The sequence below is a fragment of the Amblyomma mixtum genome, chromosome 7 (genome assembly GCF_055824585.1).
Source record: "Amblyomma mixtum isolate Tamu chromosome 7, ASM5582458v1, whole genome shotgun sequence".
In the NCBI taxonomy this organism is placed as follows: Eukaryota; Metazoa; Arthropoda; class Arachnida; order Ixodida; family Ixodidae; genus Amblyomma; species Amblyomma mixtum.
Window position 1 is genome coordinate 22,835,973 of NC_143018.1, and position 19,260 is coordinate 22,855,232.

At 48.6% G+C, this 19,260-nt stretch overlaps 1 protein-coding gene across 5 annotated transcripts in view; it reads left to right on the plus strand.

Moving 5' to 3' along the window:
- The window catches only part of LOC149335264 (adenosylhomocysteinase-like 1), a 266,601-nt gene that overhangs the window by 153,629 nt on the left and 93,712 nt on the right, over positions 1-19,260 (plus strand). Inside the window, exon 1 of one of the 5 annotated variants that reach the window (XM_089551931.1) lies at positions 17,285-18,070. The exons of the other annotated variants lie outside the window; for them this stretch is intronic. The gene's annotated coding sequence lies outside the window, so the exon portion shown is untranslated. Of the gene's footprint in view, positions 1-17,284; positions 18,071-19,260 lie in introns of those variants that run through there. 5 annotated transcript variants of the gene reach the window in all.

Consider the following 19,260-nt stretch of genomic DNA (forward strand, 5'->3'; position numbering starts at 1 on the left):
GGATATACTGCGCACGGGAAGAAGCCCCGTATAGTCCGTGACCGCACGGAAACCTTCGAAAACGAGCTCCACCAAGCAGCAGAGACTGAACAGCACAGCCAACAGAGCAACAAAAGTTGTTGAGAGCGTTAAAAAAAATAATGGTGCGAATGTAATACTAGCGTTATAAAATTGCACATGGCGACAACTTAATGCCGCTTCCAAAAAAGCTGCAGTGTCTGACATATCGCGATAGAGTACAGAAGAAGCAGTGCGAAAAGGGGCGGAAGGATGCGCGAATTTATTCGATATACGTCGTCATGGCCAGGGAGCTACTTCGGTATACCTGCTTATATCTAAGTATTCGATATAAGAGTAATCGAGCAGCGCCGCCGTCGTTACGTTCGAAGGAGCGTTGTGAATTGTGTGCTTGGGCGGCTGACTGAAACTATAGCTATGGCTTGCAAAATGCATGCGCTGTTCTAGGTGAGGCGGATAGGAGACGGGGACCTTTTCTATGACTTTTTTATTTATCTTGCATCTGTGGGGACAAGCAAGGGGGAAAGTCTTAGGGGGTGAAAGTGACGAGCACAAATGACTGCGACACCTCGGCGCATGCGCTGTTGCAGGTTTTTTCTCTCTCGAGATTTCGCAGCTTGTTTTTTGTATTTTTTATTTAGTAAAAAATACAACACCACCACCACCACCACCTACGTTCTAAGTTAACGGTGCAGGGAATGTGATACGCTTTAAGCGCTTCGGGTGTACTTCATCTATCGAATTAGGCCTACATCGATCCGGGACTTCAAGGGCGCATTAGCGCAGGATCCCCTTTGTGATCGGATCGCGGCAGCTCGGCGAAAGAACACGGTGTGCTAACGTTATCTGAACAAAGTGTTTCGTGCGTACCAAGCCCGCTCTGTCTAATTAACTTCATCGTCACCGACTCTCATAACTTCACTAGCGAGGGACGTCATAACGCGCGCGTGCGGCAGGGATGGGTAAGCCGTAATTAGTTTTTTCTCTCTTTTTTTTTAGCGACAATTGTGCGCGACGCATATTTTACAACCATAACAACGAATAAACGCAATCTGCGCTGTGCCGAAACCGTTAGCTCTACCAACCGGTGACAAACACCGCATGCGCATTGCGGCTCGCAAATAGTAGTAGCGGACTCAGCTGACGCCTGGCTACGCTTCGTTTCACAACTTGTTCGCGTTGGAGTGGCAGCTAGCTGCCAGAGCGAGGCGACGTCTTGAACGAGTGTGCTAGCTGCGGAGCCGGGTACGCGGTGGGTCTGGGAGAAGGTAGGTGTCGCCTCGCGCGCAAGTTCCGTTCTACCGTGAACGAGTTGTTATGCGGAAGTGGAGCTCTGCTAGCTACTCATCTTCCGTGCGAGCTGACTTGTTTTCGCATGTATATACCCACCTTCTTCAGAAAGAGGTAGGAGGACAAAAAACAAACAAACAAAGAAGATTTCGGGAACGGAGCTTTGGAATTCGCGCGGTGTCCAACCTTCGGCAGAAACGCGACCGTGCATAAACGCCGGTGAGCGCGCCGGTGCATATCTAAAAGGCGACAAGAGTTGGGACCCGGGGAGAGGGCTGTCTCTCTCTTTAGGTGAAAGAAGGAAGCTGCGCCACTTCGGTGGCATGCACGGGCGATCGAACTTGGGGAGGAGACGCGTGAGGGATGGTTGGGAAAGTGGGTTGGATGTGGCCGGGAGCTCTCCCTTCGTCGAGGTACTCAATTTAGTAATAGACCCACTGCGCAGGATGTGAAACGCGGCAGTTTTTTTTTTCTTCTTACCGCTGTGACCACGTTAGGTTGGGTTAACAAGGGCGCTTCAGGTTGACCGTGTTCCTTCAAGCCGTTGCAGGACAGCGGTGGAACCTTGGGTTCAGCCTCCACTGCAGTGCACGGGGTTGTTAGCGGGATTGTGTATGGGGATAAAGGTCCCCCGTGCTTTGAGGTAAAACCGAAAGGACTTTAGCTGCATACAACGTCCGTCGAAGCTGTTCTTATTATTGTGTGGTGGTTCTTTTGTGAGACGAGATACACTCTCTTCCCTGCCTTTTTCCCCCCTTTCCGAGAAATAAGGAAAGGGAACTCCGACGAGGCTGTCGGTTTGGGGCGTTTCTTTTCTGCTTGAGCGGCTGACGGTGCTGACGAGGCGGTGAATACTCAGACGCTTGCTCTGCGGATTAGGGACCGCGTGTGTACATAATCCCAACAGCACCCCCCCCCCCCCCCCCCCCCCCCCCCCCGGCCCCTTCCCATAGCTGCGTCGGCTACATCGACGTCGCTTGTACTATGCAGCAGTGGCGCTACTTATCGCGAGAGCACTTCGTTAGTGTGACGTCGGTCGTGGATTACTTCTGCGGCCGACGATTCAGAACTACGCGCTAGCGTGCATAATTATAGACGCTTTTCTAATCATCATCATCATCATCATAGTTGCGGCCGTTGCAAGAAAGAGGCCTCTGTCGTCGACAGAGGATTCTTCCTTCGTTGCGTCTCGTTTTTGTAGAGAACAGTTGTCCGGCGAATGCTAAGCTGATAGCAAGGTATTCGATCTCGGCGGTATCATCACTGTTGCTGAGGTCGGACCGCAGTTTGCTGTACGGTGGATAATTTTTTTTGTGTATTTATTACTTCATTTTCACACAGTCCACCGAACGGAGTACAGGTCTGTTTGTGTTTTCGTCGTTCCCAATGAACTCTTCTTTTCTCCACCTGTGTCCATGCAGCGAAGAAAAGGATGCGAGCCACTGTCAGTGGATTCAAAGACTCAGTCTGCGCCTTAAGCATGAAAAAGTAACCCCGAGCCAGGAACAGAATAGAAAAATAGAGCACCCCCTGGAGTAGTGTGGCGCATATAACAAAAAATTGGCTCCTGCCTGTCTCCTCTGAGGCCGTGCGCGATCGACTGACAAGGGGGCGAGTTCCTGAAGTACCGAGAATAAAACTTGGCGGATGTCGCGACCGGGGGCTTGCGCAGTCCAGACAGGCGCCTTTGTGGTGACCGAAGAGAAAAAGAAAAAGGAGAAAGGGGTTAAAGCAGCCCGCGCGTGGTATTCTGTAAGCCGCTTCGAACACGGGCCGCGAGTTCTGTTTAGACACGAGGACAGGGCGTTGAGTGAATCCCGTTCGGCCGGTGACAGAACCCGCGCCGAGCAGGGGATTCGGTGAAACAGGCTTCTGCTGGGATGGCTGTCGGCTTTTTCGCGACTTCGTCTCCGGCAGTGGTTCGCGAGAGATGACAGCGAGAATGGAGCCCTTCGGCCTTATTCTGTCTCCCTTCCCACGCCTCCTTTTCTTTAGTTTTCGTATACATGCACCTCGGGCGAGCGTTATACTTTCAACAAAAATCTTTAATGTCGTTGTCGGCCGCTGTGAGCTCCTGGATATCTCTGCTTAACTCTGGATAGCGAAGGACCTACGCTTGATGTTCGTGTGCTATGTATAGCGAAGTTTCTGCCCTGTATCAGCTTCTTAACCGTGTCTATTAGTTGACTCGAGCCCCAAACCGCTGCTGTCATTGAGTCAGGCAAGGAAGACTTCACTAATGTAGACGCGTGGCCTGGTTGGTTCGGCATGACTGTATAGTGTGCAGCTTAACATAGACAATGACTGCGAAGACGCATGTCTTCCTAGCCTTAGTCGCACGGCACACTACATTCATGAGTACATGAAATTGATAAATTATCCGGGATAAGGTGGCCACGGTTATTGAAGGACAGGGCTAATGAATGACAGGAGTATTTGTCGTGCAGTGGACCTGACATGGCTGACTCTGATTTTGACGACGTGTCTTTCTGGTATGCAGGAGTTACCACTTTGCTCACGAGTGTAAGTTTTTATATATAGTTTTGATTTTCTTTTGCCTGTGTTCATTGTATGCTGCGCGACCTTACCTAATATACCTAATAAATATTATTCCAGCCTTGGCGGACGAATTTTGATGGAGGCGAAATTCTAGAGGCCCGTGTACTGTGCGATGTCAGTGCACGTTAAAGAACCCCAGGTGGTCGAAATTTCCGGAGCCCTCCACTACGGCGTCTCTCATAGCCTGAGTAGCTTTGGGACGTTCAACCCCATAAACCAAATCAAACCTAATAAGTAAGTAATGCTTTTCAGCTGCTTAACAATATAAACGTCGTACATATATCGCACGCAGTATGGTAAGGCCAAAACCGCGCTGATGGAGTCACCGCTGCACGTGTTGCTCACTGATGAGGAAACAAGCTATACTAAAGAGAACATTAGCGTAACGTGTGCGCGGGGGGTGTGTTAATGCATTGTCCCGTCGCACGGTTGACAACTCAGGCGGAAAGTATCGCGATCCGCACGAGCGCGTGGCTCTGTATAACGCAGAACCACGGCGTTGCACAAAGGGAGTAGGAAACGAGCCGGCGGGAAAAACGGAACCGGAAATTGGGGCGTCAAAGCGCCAGGAGGGAAACAAAATAGAAATGAAGAAAAAAAAGAAAGCTTCATAGACCGCTGTGACACCCGGCTGCTTCGTATCGCTGTCATTTCCGCGCTTCGCGCGCTCGTCTCAGCCACGTGTCCTTCTGGTCTCCCTATATACCGCTCCCTACGTGCCTTACTCCCTATTTTACACTTTCCAGTCTATGTTCGCTTCCGTCCCGTCTGTTTTATTCGAACCGACTGAATTCTCAATTTCATACGCACTCGCCCGCCATCCGTTGTCACCTCGGAGCAGCTCCGCTCGGGACTCGTCGGGAGGCGCGCAGGGAAATAAAAAGGGAGTTAGGGAAGAAACGCCTCCGGTGAGGAATGGGGAATGGGTTAGGGCTGCTGCTTCTCCCCGTATATGCGTCAGCAGTCCCACTGATAAGAGAGGGAGGCCTCGTAATAGACTCCCTAAAGGTTGTACACCCGAGGAAAGATAAGCTTTCCATCTGCTTTCGTCTTCTTTCTTTTGTTTTTCTCTTTTTCAGAGGAGGCGGAGGTACCCTGCGCATTCTTTTAAAGGGTCTCGGTTCGTTTCACGGCGCGGCTCCGTCGTTTCTGATCACCCGAGGCCAGAAGAGCACTCCGCAGGTTGATCCTTTCTAACTTTTCCCTCTTTTGCGTGACCTTCTTACCAAGTCGGTAAGGCGGTGCTTTCACAGTTGAAATACGACGGCGCGGTAACTCGCTGCCGAAATGCGTTAGGTTATATCTATGAAAGCCCGCTTACTCGACGCTTCTTTTAAACCTGCGGTTTATTTTGTGTGTTCTTTTATTTTCCGTGCTTGGAATGCATTTTACTGTTCAGGTGGAGAGCCGGAGGCTAAGGTGTGGAGGGATAACTTGGACACATTCAGTGCGCGAGATGTTTGGTTCTTTTTTGTTTGTGTGCGTGTGTGTCTCCGCGAGAGGTCGCCACGACCGAGCTGATGCCGGAAGTGAAATATTTCGGTTGGTTGCATTTAGTGGCACCGCTTTTTTATTAAGGCGAAAGCCTTTAATGGCTTATTTTCCCGTCCGTCCGTCCGGCGTTACATCCAGTGCCTGGGGTGACTCATCGACGAGCGCAGCTGCCAGTCTTCGTCGCCAGGTGGAGCTGTCGGCGCGTCGGCGCGGCGGCGTCGAGCGCTGCTCCGTCGTCAGTCGCTGTGCGGCAGCTAGTGGAGGAGGATGGCTCCCAAGCGGTGCAGCCGTAACAAACATAGAAAGTCATTGGAAGCCGAAGTAGCGCGACAAAGGCTTTCGCCTAGCGCACTTTAGGCTGCCAAAGTGGCCCCATAGTTTTCATGTCACAGGCATGATATGAGCAGTGTCACTTATGCTCGAGTTTTGGTTGCATTGGTTGTCCTCCACGTTGGTTATGCTCGTTTGGCTGTGTTGAAGTTTGGTTACGTTCGTGAATTAAAGGTGCACTAAAGAGGAATCTGAATTCGTCATTTTACCGCGGGAACTCGATCTACACGTTCCGAACTGCAGATTGGGATTGTTGGTAACAATTCATGATGGTTCAACAGCGTAAACAAACAGGACAGAGTAAGAGAAGGGACCCTTACCCTGTCCTGTTTATTTGAGCTGTTTAACCATCAGTAATAGTTACCACCGCGCCCAGTCATGAGTTGCTCAGTATGCAAGATGTTTTTCTTCACCGAGAAAAAGCTTGGCCACATTCCAAGCTTCGAATGGCCCCGTGCGCTGCATCCGTTATATATGCAATAGAAACTTCGATTCAAGTAAATGTAGGGGTTGGGCGCAACGGTAGATCCCTAAAGCGCGTTTCTTTCAAAGTCCAAATGCACAGAAAAGAAGACGAAAAATCGTGCAAAGCGCGTTCTAACTGCGGTCGCACTCTTTCAAGCATCGCTGGCCGTTTATGTTTAGCAGATATTTTTTTCCCATATAAATAGTCTATGTAGGCCTCAAGAAAACAAATTTTTCTTGTTTGCAACGCTGAACACCAACGGTTAATATTTATTTTGGGGACTGGTACAAACTATCGTACGTAAGTGCCAGAATGGTTGGAAATTTCAGCTCGAAATGCCATAATCCCCTAGAAAAGGCAGTCGACATATGGTGGGTTCAGCTACTTTTTTGTTTGTTTTTTGTAAAAGATGCTTACTAGGCTGTGAACGCAGAAAAAAAGTGATAATATTACATGTGACAATATCCGTCTGCATGAGTATGTCGAAAGACGTGCTACTAAGCTCACTGCATTCAGAAACTTTACAGTATTACGGGTGACAATATCTGTCTGCACAGATGGATCGAAGGACGTGCTACTTAGCTCATTGTATTCAGAAACGCTGTAATATAACGGGTGACAATATCTGTCCGCTCGAGTGTATCGAAGGACGTTCGGCTAAGCTCAGTGTATTAAAACGCGCTGTTTACCACGTCCGCTTAGAAACACGAAAAAGCACTCCAGTTTCGATATGTGGGAGGCAGAATTTCTATGATCTGAAGAATTCGCCGATAGCTGTGGCGCACTTTCAGAAAATGTCGCGATTTCGCAACGTAGACAGTCTTGTACGTAGCATGTGAAACGGTTGAAACAACTCTTAACTCGCGAGTATGACGACAACCCGCACTTGAGAACAACTCCTTTTGGAAGCTCTATTTCGTGTATCATGCCCCTTAGTCTTTCGAAATGTTCTTCAAATAGGCGGGTGAGACTAGAAAAAAAAAATACATGTTAGTTTTTCTCGCCGACGCGCAGTTGTCAGCGTGAGCCAGACAGCGATCGAACAGCAGCTCTTTTAAGGCTTTCTCTTCTTCCCTGGGGGAATTCAGATCCCAGACGTTTTGAGAAGGGTTTTATAAAGTGGCAGCTAACCCCGCTGCTGTTTACTTACTTAACGAAGTCTCTATCGTTTTTTTTTATCGCAGTCTCGTTTTTTCTCGAGAGGAAACGTGTTTTTGACGACTCCGTCGGGAGCAGCCGTCAGCCTGTTCGTCGTCCTCGCGCACATTTGACGTCTTTTCCCCGGTGTTCTCCTGCGAGCGTTTAGAATTCAAACAGGGTTATCAAATGCACACGGGCTCATGGGAGCGCATGCTCGCAATATCATAGATGGCGCGCTCCGAAATTGCTGTTTTTTTTTTTTTTTTGGCGGCGGCGGCGGGATTGGAAGCGATGACAGCTGCCAGTGAAATCCGCGCGGCGTCATCGCGCTATCCAGAGGCGATGAGAGGAGCCCGGTGGTATCTTTGACAGCGCCCTTTTTTTTTTTTTGAGTCTTGAACGACGTTCTGGTCATAGTGGTGGAGTATCGTGGCTTGTTTCTCATTATTTTTGAAATTTTGTTTCGCTAAAATATATTTTTTGCATACATGGGAAAGTTTGCTGTGGACTGTCTGCAGTCTTCTACAAATGAAACGCGAGGTGTTTTGCGTCGCTCTGAAGGCGTACAGCATGCTTCATTTTGTGGGCGCTTAGAAATGTGCTAGTGGCCCAAAAGTCCCATCGGGGCATTGTTTTTATGTTTGTTTGTTTTTTGTTTGCTTGTTTGAAAGCTTCCTCTCACTGGAAATCCAGACCCTGGCAGCTGTAGCCGTTATGTATACGGCTTAGGAGTAAGAAAACCATATTAGACCAAATATAGTCTCGTATAACCATGCATAACCTAATACCGCGCGGTTGGAATGAAATTTATGACTCTTTAACTAATGCGGGAGTTGTTTGTTGGAAACCTTAAACATGGAGCACCCGAGAATGTTAAGAGATCGACCCTTTCGCTTCAGGTTAGCATGTTAGTTACCGGTGATTAAACTATCAAGTGCCTCTATTGTGTATGCACGCCTGTATGGTCTGCTGGTAATAAGCGGCCAGTGATTATGAGGGACAGACGTGACGTGTGTCCCTCAAGTGTTGGTGTCTACAGACAGGATTTTTATAAGTCATCTTTTGTGTCGAAACAGGCGGCCACGTTCGAGAGATTACTTCAGCTGTAATTTGTGAGAATTATGCTACTCTGGAGGAACGGAGCTTGCTTCAATGGCTTGTCCAGTTCTCTTGCCCCAACACTTAACTACTTTGGGAAAGCCTGAGGTGATGAAGCCGATAAAACTGGAGTTGAAAACGGCTAAGACAGTATCTTGTTTCTTTTTAGATTGCCAATATCCAGTTAATCCGAGCAACGTTTTCAGTAAAAGAGCAAAGGGAGTAGAAAAAGGGGAAAAAAAAAAAAAAAACAGTACTTCAGTTGCTGGCTGAAGGCTTGGCGAACGTGGTCCTTGTGGTCTACTTAAGCTTTATAGATGTTCACGGCCAGAAAGTTTTGTTCCAGCGTTCCGTGCTGCGTGAGTGTATACGTGTGTTTGTTTTCTCACCCTTACCATGCTTGGCTTTTCACGCTCGTCACGTGACCGCCGAGCGGAGTCATCGCCGACGCCTCCGTCCCTCTTCTCACGTGACGACCGGTTTTGGTAAGTGACGTAGTATGCCGCGTCACGCACCGCTCCCCTGCCAGCACGTGTGAGCGTAGCGTAGCTGCACGTGCCGTAGTGAGCGACGTCCTCTGATCTTGCACTCGACACGTGGTTGCGTCACCGACCACGTGACCTCGCAGAATCTTCTGGGCATGCGCATGAGCGCGCGTAGTTTCGCGCTTATCGCTTTTCCTTTTCGAAAGCTTACTTCTCTCTTTTTCTCTCTTGCGCTACGACTTCTTGCATTTTGTCTTGCCAAGTTCCTAAATGAGCACAGGTGAACAAATATGGCTTGCGATTCAGCACTGCTAAGCGCGAAATATTGTGCGAACGGGCAGTTTTTTTGCAGATGGACATCACCGCCACCTACCTGAAAGCGCGATTGAGGTGTCCACTGGAACGTCCTGGTGGATCGTAGTGTTTGACTGAAAGCAGTGAGTAAAATGAAGACAGAAGCGGAAAGCAGTCCGCGTTTTGTGTCGCTCAACGGCTTGACTTGGTGTGAGACAAAAGGAAAACTAAGAAGGAGCTTTCAGCCCCCCCCCCCCCCCCCCCCCCCCCTCGCCCCCTATCATCTATGACAATAATTACTCCGATCGATGATAACACGGAAGAAATCGTACCGCGCTGTTTGGCAGTATCGCGGTGACATGATATCGGCCTTCCCTCCTTTGTTTCACCATTCCTAAGAAGTCTGGGGGCCTGCAAGAATTTCCGCGTGGGTTGCATTAGGCGCAGTCTTTAATGGTCGCAGTTTATCGATTAAGCCTCTTTGTTTCTTGGGAAGGTGCCTCCTTTCGCTCGCAGGTCGATCGATGACAGTCTTCGTGGTTCGATTCGCGCCCGCGCACTGTCCTAATACAAGCCGATGAAAGTTTGAAGACGTTTGTTTCGAGACTCCGACATGGCGCGGCCGGTCGAATGCCAGTGGAATAGTTTGCGTCATTTGCGGCGCCACAGGAAAGAACAACATTCATTCATTTTCGAAGAACTGCTGAGGTCTCCGAGTCGATATCGCGGGGTAGCGTCGAAGAAAACTGCGATTTTAAGGAAAATTGATTCTCGAGCAGAAAATGTGTTTGTTGGAAGCGTATACGCTGCGGTCGATAAAGGGAAACTGCAGATAAAAGAATTATGTGTAAAAAAGTGAGTGCTTTTATATTAATTACAATGTTAATTGTAATGAAGAAGTTGATCGCGTCTGTAGCTTCTTTGAAGGTCACCGCACGTCTACACTGGTATATTCATCCGTCCGAACACTCATCCACTGTTCTGTACCCTACTGTTCGTGTATCGACCCATGTGCGATTAGTTAGAGATCGAATGCATAGAAATCATGGTGTGCCAACGTTTTCCGATCAGTCGGGTACATGTTTTGTAGATGATCGTCATGTTATTCCGCAGCACTACAGGTGTACTCTGACGGCGATTATCCCCTATATGGGTCCTATCCTAGTGGGGGACCCTATCTGGGTCCGAACTAGGACTGATAGTATGGACAAATAAATAAATAAATAAATAAATAAATAAATAAATAAATAAATAAATAAATAAATAAATAAATAAATAAATAAATAAATAAATAAATAAATAAATAAATAAACAAACGCCGATTACAGGCAAAAATAGCCGCCCATTGAGCATAATGCATTTCTCGTACGCCTAATATTCTGGTATCTTTATTTTCTTTTACGCTAACACTTTTGCGAAAAATTAGGAGTCACTTTGGCGACTAAAGTGGTGCAAGGCGAAAGCCTGAGTACAGCATTCTGCCGCGAATGTGGTTGTGAATGATGATTCAAGTGCTGCCAGCGAATGACGCGTCCATTAGCTGTCTGCGTGTGTTACTGATGTGTGGTTAACATGTTAAGCTTCGCCTGTAAGAGTGGAACGCGACAGCGTCTTGCAACGCTGCCAGGGAGTCCACAGAACGCCATCGCCAATTCGGCTGTACGCCTTGCTGGACGGTAAATTTATTTTATGAGGAAAGGAAATGTATCCCTCTCGCATATCTGGGTGGACACCTGCACCTCGCCGTAAGGCAAAGGGGGAAGATGGGAGTGAACGAAGACGCCGTATAAGCTAGACGCGCCTTTGTTCATTCCAAAACCATTCAGCTGGCATTACGGAGTGGCTAGCGTGCTCGTATCGCACTCCGGAGACCCTGGTTCGATTCGCTAACTCGACCAATTTCGTTCTCGGTTTTATTGATTTATGCGGTCTAACTAGAAAGGTAAATTAGGCTATTTCATATTTATATTATTGTATTTCTATCCATCGTGTTCTGTCATTCACCTGTCAAATGTTGGAACTGTCAAGGATGTTCGACACAATGTATATGAAACGAGCAACGTCGAACTGAGTGGGGAAGTGCGTGGTAGTGGAGCGAACGCGGCTTCGTACTTATCTGTTTTTTCAGCAGCGCCTCCTTCTTTTCTTTTCGTCTTTCTTCTGACCTCTTCATTTTCCTCTGTCTTAATTAGGCTAATTGATTAATTAAGAAATTAACTAAACTCAGTCCCACTTACTTGGAGCATCACTATACGACCCCTTTGATTGGTTGCATGGTTACTAGCCAAAGTACAATTGGCCCCATTTGAAATTCGCGCACTGTGACGTCACGAGCATTTCGACCAATTGAAAAGCGTGACATTTTCTGTCGACAACTCCTGCTTACAACGATGAGGCATTAAAGGCTTCCGCCTTAATATGCGCTTCCACTTAGCACGATCTCAAATATTGGGAACGAGCGCGTCTGGAGAAAAAAAGCAGCAACACGCTTCGAGCGACGCAAGAAACCTTTTTCACGCGTCCTGGCCTCTTCTTAGCCGTTTATTCTTTGCACTGGGCGAATACAAAATCGTAACGTCGCGAACATTTATTTACGTGCCAACAATTGTGTGTCCGTATTTGAATTATAGGGTTTCTTTTTCCTGCAAAGCAGGCTTCACCGCTGAAGATAGTGCATTAGGAGAAGCCGAACGTAGCGAAAAAACTAAAAGCGGAGTATGCTTGGTGGGCGGGTGTATCGTCGCGACAGACGCAGCGTCGCGATCGCCGCGATTCATTCTCAGTCTAGCGCTATCATACATATATTGAATGACCTCTGCGTTTCGCCTTTCTTGCAATCTTTTTTTTGCGCTGTCGTCACTGGGAGGCGCGCTGTCTCGATGCACTTGCTTTTTTTTCCTTTTTATTTTCATGTTGGACGCCTGACAGCAGATGGGTCAGCCCGTAAAAGCGTCTCGTCGCGGAAGAAAATAACTAACGGTCGACTAAGGGCGTCTAGGAAAAAGCCATCTGGAATACGCTTTCGCGATATTTCCCAGAAAAGGAGCTTGAGCGGTCGCTACGGCTATTCTTCAACTTCTCTTTTTATTATTTCCTTGTTATCAGTATTTGGCTTACCAAGCGTGGCAGCGCCGTTTCTTGCGTTTTATTTGGGCGTGCACGTACATGCGACTTTTGTCGGAAGGTCGTTTCTTTTTTTTTTTTTAATCTCTCTCTTGGTGTCATCAAGCTGCCCTATGTTCTCTGTCGTCCATCTCGGCAATGGCGGCATGGCAGACATTGCGGTGTTATTTTCGTCCTTTTTTATTGTTATTCAGTCGCACGCAATATGAACCGCCTGTTTCGGAGTCCGGTAAAAAAAAACAAAAAAAAAAACAACAACAGGAAAACGGGCTGACGGTTCCACGACGCTGCTCTCGCATAGGAGCCGTAAAAAGCCTGACGCGCGGATGATATTCTGCTCGAGTGAGCAGAGCCGCTAGGAGGGTGAATTGGAATAAAAACTTCGAATATACGCTATTCTTCAATCCTGTTTATTTTTCTCGTGAGACTAGCCGGCTTATGCTCAAGCCTGTACCCGCTCGACGTTGTGCCGTAGCCATTACTTATTCTATTCGCCCGTGTAAAGTTCATCTCTCCGTTGCGAGCATTTGCATTTAATATGCCGCTTCGCAGTCCAGCTTATGTTCGAACATGCGGAAGATTTTTATTCTTGCCAGTTCCTTTTTTTCTGTTTTTTTTTCCACACGCGCACGAGAAACAAGAAAAAAAAAACATTGCGACACCGTAGAGCCCCGGTGTATCTGCCGGAGTTTTCCCATCGCGTGACTTGCATACGTGCGAGGAGGAAAAATGGAGAGAGGGAAAACTTTTTTGTTTTTGTTCGCGTGCTAAATTTCGCGTTCGCATACATTTGAGAGTTTCGGCTAAAAATGCGATAATCTGGCAACCTTGCTTTTTACTATCTCCACGGGGTATACATTACTCCAAACATTCAGAAAACGCATAGGATAGTTGGTTCTCTTCGCTTTCTTACTTTAGTTATTGTATTTTCCTCCTCACCTTTTTTTATGAGTAGGGAGGCATACGGCCACTTTCTACTTCTAGTCACGATCTTCGTACCAAGCTACTACTGCTTTAGTAAGTTTAGTGTACGTATAGGGGACGACCGGGAATGGGGAGGTTGGGTAATACGCAACCTTGCGGTCTGTGGCCTGCGTGAATATCAGCTCGTATCCCTCCCTGCTTGCAATTTTTTTTAGCATCTATTGTATTTATTGCTTCCCCTCACACTACACATCGCCTAGCCTTTTTAAAGAAAAAAGATAACAAAGAAGTGATAATTCAACCACGAAGACGCCATGCAGGCCATTCGCATGCACTACATTCTGTTGCCAGCTGTGAGCGCGTGTCCTCCGGAATGGCGCGTATGCTATTGTTTGTTTATTGGCGCACTTTGTGCGCCGCGCTGCGCGTTTCCAACGAGTGGAAATCCGTGCAAGCCGTTTTATCGTTTGGAGCTTGTTTGCTGTTTTGTTTTGAGACGCTGTACGAGGCGTTTGTTTGTCGTTTCTTCCCCAAGTGGGCCGAGCGCCTCTCGTGCCTCTTTGTTGTTCGCACCGAGTGAAGTGCATGTCGTCGACGCGTTTATTGAACGCTTGAATTTGATTCCGAGCAAGAACGAGCGGTTTCTTTGCTGCTCTGCATAGACGCGAATCTTTTCACTTCTGAATTGAGTTCGAATTTGAATTAGACGCAGAGACGGAATACGCTCCGATGACGTACTTATTTGTTCGCTGAGGAAGTTCCTTGCGGACCGCGCTACCACTTTTCTCGCACTGTGTGGACCCCAAAATTTCTGAGAAATCTCATGGGCGAAATTGAGCGCGCTGAAGTTTAAGAAACGAAATAACGCCTCAGAAATGGTCTCGGTTTTTAAAACGCAGTTGAAATATTTATTTAAACAACGCACGGATACTTTGACAGCGATTACTTAATTCTTTTGGCTTCTTTCCAGCTTGAGTGGCTACTGCGTTTCGGCTAAAGTTTATACCGGCCACTTTTCGTAGCATCGTGCTTCAAGCAGGGCGAGCGGTGTGACACCAAACTAGTTTTGAAGAATTCGGATTAAACTAGTAATGAATTTATTCATGAATAAAAGCGCCCTCTTGTTTTTATTTTCACATAGACGACTTTAAATGTGACGATCGGTGCAACCGTCGTCCGCGCTTGGCTTCTTTCCCTCCTTCCACCACTTTCTCTCTCGCACATCTTCACCCTCACCCGTTTCCTTCACTTCTCCTGTCACGCCGGACGCCAGCCTTGTGTGAATTGTCTCATTAACGCGGGCGTAAACGTCATCTGTTTTTTTTTTTTTTTTTCCCCGCTGTTTAGCGCCAGTTGGGTTAGTTACACTCTGTTATCTTCGCGCGTCGAGCGCGAGGTGCTCGATCTTGGCGCGACCTGAAATCGAGCTGATAAGCGCTGCTTATGCGCGCCGGCCTTATCTCTCCCACAGTGTGCCGTCTGGGCTAAAAGCATCGTTCTGGGGGGATGGTGCGGGGGGAGTGGAGAGCGTGACCGGTAGGCGGGAAGAGAGGAGTGCAGTGGAAGCGAAGTTGAAGCCCCCCCCCCCCCTTCCCCCCCCCCCCCCCCCCCTTTTTTTTTGTCAGTAAAAGCGACGTATCCGGGAGCGGAGAAGAGATTCCGAGCACTGGCTTCCGGGATCCATCGCCTTTCCTCCACCTATTATCCTCTCCTACACTTCAGTGGCACAGCTCTTGAGCTGATACGACCCCCCCCCCCCTGATACGACCCCCCCCCCCCCCCCTCCTTTACACGCACACGCGCACTTTCCGGCGGTTCGTCTTTTGGATTCGTCCTTGTTTACTTTAGCGCTGTCGGAGCGAGATCTTGTCTCTTGGTGACGGAGCTCCGTTATTTGTTTTCATCTTTTTAGCCAAAGAGAGGCAGAGGGACATATAGGGGAGTAGGGGGGGGGGGGGGGGCAAAGAATAGAGCGCTTCCATTTTCCTCTGGTGCGAAGGTTCCGCGGAGTTTGTATCTGTGGGCGAGAAGTCCCGTGATCAACCGAAAGCACTTCCATCCCATTAGCTCCATCCCTGGATCACGCTGTCCCAGAAAACTTTCTGAATTCTTCACTCCATCAGACTCTCGCCTACCCCTTAACTGTTGGTGGTCTGAGAGTAATGGGCGCAGTATAGTCAAATGTTGGAGCTTGTCCGGTTACCTCCCATTCACCAGCCGTCTGTACGCATGCGCGTAGCAGCTTTAACGACTCGGTTCCTTATTTGCTCATAGCGCGCAGTGAAGCTCGTCAAAAACTTCAGCATTCGTGCGAGACTTTAGCAGTCTCATAATGAAGGAGGTAAGGCGTAAGACGAGATCTGCGGCGCTCGGGCGGCGAGCTCAAAAGATCCCTCCGCCCTATGAGGCGGCATCTCTGTAAAGCAACTCGCTATTTATAGTTCTCGTCGGGTGCCTATATATCCCGATCTCCGGGACTTCACCCCTCCCCCCTTGCGCTGGCGTCAGACACAGCGCTGCGGAAGAGACGGGGTGGCATCTCCGATCACGCGAGTCATTCATCGCACACGCGCGCGCCCATGCCGTCTACCGCCGCTGCTGATGCTGTGAGGGAATTTTTTTCTTGTTCAAATCTTCCTGCCTCACACCTCTTTCTCATTATTATTTCTCTCCCTTTCCGCCTTTCTCGCTCGTTCTCGCCCTGAGGCTCCTTTGCTCTTGCGCAGTCCCGTTTTAATTTTAGAGCCGCGAGCCTCAAGATTCGGCCGCCGTCGCAGCTTTCTATATACTGCCCGAGATCTCTCCCGGTCCGTCGGTTCTGCAGGGCCAGGGTAAACAAACGCGCTCTAGCTTTCTGCGGACAGGTGCACCTTTCTCTGTCGCCTTTCATTTTTGTTTGTTTGTTTTTTTCGCGCGTCTCGAGGAGGGAGAAAAGGTGGTGCGAACCTTGCCATCAGCGCTGAGGCCGCTTACATCGAAAAGGAAGACGCAACGAACAGGAACGGAACTAAATTTAAAGTCCAGTTAAAGATGGGTGAATATTGATAAGCATGCAGACGTGTAGGCATGCATCTGCAGCATGAGCATGCTTAGGTTTAGCGCCTTTTTGGTATTAGGACGTGCATATTACAATTTCTGCGAAGACTTAAGGCCAATCCACTCGTGTCACTAAAATGGGCCACTTTCCTTCAAGACAATGCTTTCACGGGAAATGCTGTCGTCGCTGCCGTTTTTTTTTTGTCTCTTCTCGACAGCCACTTGCCTATTCTATGCCTTTTTTTTCTTTTGTCTGTTTTTAAGAAACCTCGCCCCCGCGACTTTTGCGTCGCTGGTGTAAAAGAAACCTCCTTTAAGGTTGGTCGGCATCCAATGCCATCGCTTGGGCGGATCCGAAAGAGTCGCCGCTGTTATTCAGGCGTCATGATTCATTTTTATTTATCGATTACAGCTCAGTCGGCCCCCTCTGGAACTACACACTGCGATTCGAAGAAGCTGTTCGCATTGCTAGGAAGAAAAAGGGGCATCGCCTCGATGCATTGCGCGCTTTTCAAAACGCGCGCTCGACTCCGATTATCGCTCACAATTCAAACGCAGCTGCTGTGCTCTTATCTGTGGTGTATTTTTTCCCCTCTGAGTGCATATGAATGTGTACAGTCTGGCTTTGTTCGTAAGCACCTCGTTCACTGAAAAATGCAAACTCGCTCGCATAAAAGAATTATCCTTGCGAAAAGTGGGCATGCATGCGTATGTTTATTTCGGGGAAGAAAGAAATGAAGTAAGAACGACGTGCGGAATAAAAAACGGTAAGCGCTGCCTCGAGCTCGTCAGCGAAAAACAACAGAGCGGAGAGGAGGCTGCTAGAGGAGAAGAGATCGGATGTCACGTCGGGCGCCAGTGGCGCCGCCAACGGGCCCGCCTATTGAGCGCGCTACGGCAGCGCTGCGCGCTTCCGGCGCGGTGGCTGGGCGAAGCTGTTTTGCAGTGCGGGGAGAAGGGTGTACGAAAGGGTAGGGGAGGAGGAAGGAGGGAGGGAAGGGGGCACGCGCTTACGCCGTTCGCCGCCGCGTCAAAGCGCGTTTTGGCCGACTGCTCCGGCGTGTGCCGTGTGTGCGGAGTGTGCGTGCCTGGGAGAACCGCACGCTCTAGAGCGTCGCGCTCCTTGTTCTTGTTATTATTCTGTGCTTCGCTTATTTTTCGGTTCCTTTCGAAGCGACGGTACCTTTTCCTCGGTTTTCGTGCTGCCCAATTTCTGCATTAGTTTTTGTTTTTTTAAATCACTGTGTTGTGTGGTGACGCCGCCCGCCCGCTCTTGTGTGCTACCTTCGCCTCGAAGCCGGTCTTCGCCTCTCAGCACCATCGCCGCAGCCGAAAAACCCGACTTACTTTTAGAAATTCTTGCCACATTCCTGAATATCCTGCGACGTCCGTGTGGGGCTAAGTTGTGAAGTGAGAACGCGTTCCCGTTTCCTCGTATCATTGTCGTCCTGGTGTTTGGGAGGACTTGGTTGAGTTATCGCTGTGTCCGCGATCGTCATATCAACGAGCGACGGGAAGGAAAAAGTTTATTTCCTGTTTCTCACTGTCTTCGCTGGAAACCGGGCCGAAGCTACCTTACCGGTGTTCGGCCAGAGCGTCCGCTTGCCCTTCACTGACCAAGACCACCGTTGGCTCCGCGGGTGACACTGCCTCATCGTCCGTTGGAGCGAAGCACCCTTGCCGCCTTCTTTCTTGATTGATTCCCCTTTTGGGTGTTTGGTCCTCTCGTGTTCGGCCCCGGTGTGGACGCGCCGCTGTCTGACCTAAACACCCAGCCATGAACGGCGATCCCCCGGATAAGATGTCGAGCAAGGTAAAAGAAACGGCGTTTACATTTCTATGTCTTTGTGGCCTTCATGTTTTAAGAGTATCGCGTCTTGAAGATTTAAAGCGTCTTGCTTAAACGTTCGCTATAGCCACTCTGCTTGTGTTATCATTGCAAGCCATAGCTGTACTGTGTCCGCTGTCACGAGTTGTCAGATGCGACGGATGAAATGTGTATGTAAGCACTGCATAGGGTCCGTCAAAGCTCGAGACTCAACAGTAGGATGTAGCATATCCTTTCAGGAGTTCCCAGGAGAGCCGTTTTTGTCTCTGGTTCCGTGAGCTCTAGTGAACAGCTCCGCACTCCGAAGCTAAAGAGCGAAGCTCTTCATTTAGTCATTTAGTGTATTCTCTGGGTGTTATGCAGGGTGTTTTGTTTCATTCAATCCAGATATTGTTTCTTTTTTTTCATGTAAATGTCGTAATAGCTGCCTTTTAAGCTGGTTTATCTGACCTGGCGGTTACCTCGTTCGATCATGCTTGCTTACTTTAATTGCTCAAAGTGTTCTAATTAACCTCTTGCGATTAATTTATACCGACTAAAATGAAACACCCTGTATACCACCCGCACTCCAGAGCGTGTGAGCGAAGCTAGCTGGTCAGGGTAGTGCTCCGAACGATCATTTACGTTCTCTGTCAGTCAGTGAAGTGAAAAAAAAAAACAAAAAAAAAAACACCAGTTAAAGCTCGACCGAAGCTGGCACCGAGCCGTTTCTCAGGTCTTCTCGCAGCGTTCCCAGCGCCGACGAAACTCTGTACAGACGTCTGGAGCTTCCAGCTCTGAGAAGATTTAGTAGAGCGGTGAGATCATTGCTCAGTCCAGACCTACGGGGACGCTGGGAGCGCTGCGCTCGAGGCCAGACTGAATGGACCGACGTCACTTCCGGCTGCCCACTTGGCGTGGGAGGGTCTCTCTGGTTCTCATAGGGACTGAACCTTTACGTATCCGTTCCGACAAAACTAAAAAAAAAAAAACGGAAATCAGAGGCTGCCGTTGAAGCGTGACCTTTTTTTATGCCGGCCCAATGAATCCAGAATTTATATATTAACTCCGTTCTAATTATTGTTTTTTTTTTCTAAATTCTTGGTCAATCTGTGCCCTCGCTGTCAGTTGAAAGCGCCAAAAAGGGCCGCCAGAAGCGATTATTCTGCGCGAAACGAGAAGTCAGTTGTTGCTAG